Below are 1,921 nucleotides of genomic sequence, written 5' to 3' on the forward strand. Positions count from 1 at the left end.
GTAAAGGTATCGATTCAACAACAAGAGCTAACTATCCTAAATATATATGCACCCAATACAGGAGCACCCAGATTCATAAAGCAAGTCCTTAGAGACCTACAAAGAGACTTAGACTCCCGCACAATAATAATGGGAGACTTTAACCTCTGTCAATATTAGACAGATCAACGAGACAGAAGGTTAACAAGGATATCCAGGACTTGAACTCAGCTCTGGACCAAGCAGACCTAATAGCTATCTACAGAACTCTCCACCCCAAACCAATGGAATATACATTCTTCTCAGTACAAAATCACACTTATTCCAAAATTGACCAGATAGTTGGAAGTAAAGCACTCCTCAGCAAATGGAAAAGAAGAGAAATCACATCAAACTGTCTCTCAGACCACAGTGCAAACAAATTAGAACTCAGGATTAAGAAACTCATTCAAAACTGCTCAACTACATGGAAACCAAACAACCTGCTCCTGAATGACTACTGGGTACATAACGAAATGAAGGCAGAAATAAAGATGTTCTTGGAAACCAATGAGAACAAACACACAATGTACCAGAATCTCTGGGACACATTTAAAGCAGCGTGTAGAGGGAAATTTATAGCACTAAATGCCCACAAGAGAAAGTAGGAAAGATCTAAAAATGACAACCTAACATCCCAATTAAAAGAACTAGAGAAGCAAGCACAAACAAATTCAAAAGCTATCAGAAGACATGAAATAACTAAGATCAGGGCAGAACTGAAGTACACAGAAACATGAAAAAGCCTTCAAAAAATCAATGAATCCAGGATCTGCTTTTTTGAAAAGATCAACAAAATTGATAGACTGCTAGCAATACTAATAAGAAGAAAAGAGAGAAGAATCAGATAGATGTAATAAAAAGTGATAAAGGCGATATCACCACTGATCCCACAGAAATACAAACTACCATCAGAGAATACTACAAACAACTCTATGAAAATAAACTAGAAAATCTAGAACTGGATAAATTCTTGGACACATACACCCTCCCAAGACGAAACCAGGAAGAAGTTGAATCCCTGAATAGACCAATAGCAGGCTCTTAAATTGAGGGAATAATTAACAGCCTACCAACAAAAAAAGTCCAGGACCAGATGGATTCACAGCTGAATTCTACCAGAGGTACAAGGAGGAGCTGGTACCATTCCTTCTGAAACTATTCCAATCAATAGAAAAAAGGGAATCCTCCCTAACTCATTTTATGAGGCCAGATCATCCTGATATCAAAGCCTGGCAGAGACACAACAAAAAAAGAGAATTTTAGACCAATATCCCTGATGAACATCGACATGAAAATCCTCAGTAAAATACTGGCAAACCAAATCCAGCAGCACATCATAAAGCTTATCCACCACAATCAAGTGGGCTTTATCCCTGGGATGCAAGGCTGGTTCAACATATGCAAATCAATAAACACAATCCATCACATAAACAGAACCAACGAAAAAAACCACATGATTATCTCAATAGATGCAGAAAAGGCCTTTGACAAAATTCAACAGCACTTCATGCTAAAAATTCTCAATAAACTAGGTATTGATGGAATGTATCTCAAAATAATAAGAGCTATTTATGACAAACCCACAGCCAATATCATATTGAATGGGCAAAAACTGGAAGCATTCCCTTTGAAAACTGGCACAAGACAGGGATGCCTTCTCTCACCACTCCTATTCAACAGAGTGTTGGAAGTTTTGACTAGGGTAATCAGGCAAGAGAAAGAAATAAAGGGTATTCAATTAGGAGGAAATCAAATTTCACTGTTTTCAGATTACATGATTGTATATTTAGAAAACCCCATCATCTCAGCCCAAAATCTCCTTAAGCTGATAAGCAACTTCAGCAAAGTCTCAGGATATAAAATCAATGTGCAAAAATCACAAGCATTCTTATACACCAAT

The sequence above is a fragment of the Mandrillus leucophaeus genome, unplaced genomic scaffold (genome assembly GCF_000951045.1).
Source record: "Mandrillus leucophaeus isolate KB7577 unplaced genomic scaffold, Mleu.le_1.0 Scaffold1669, whole genome shotgun sequence".
In the NCBI taxonomy this organism is placed as follows: domain Eukaryota; kingdom Metazoa; phylum Chordata; class Mammalia; order Primates; family Cercopithecidae; genus Mandrillus; species Mandrillus leucophaeus.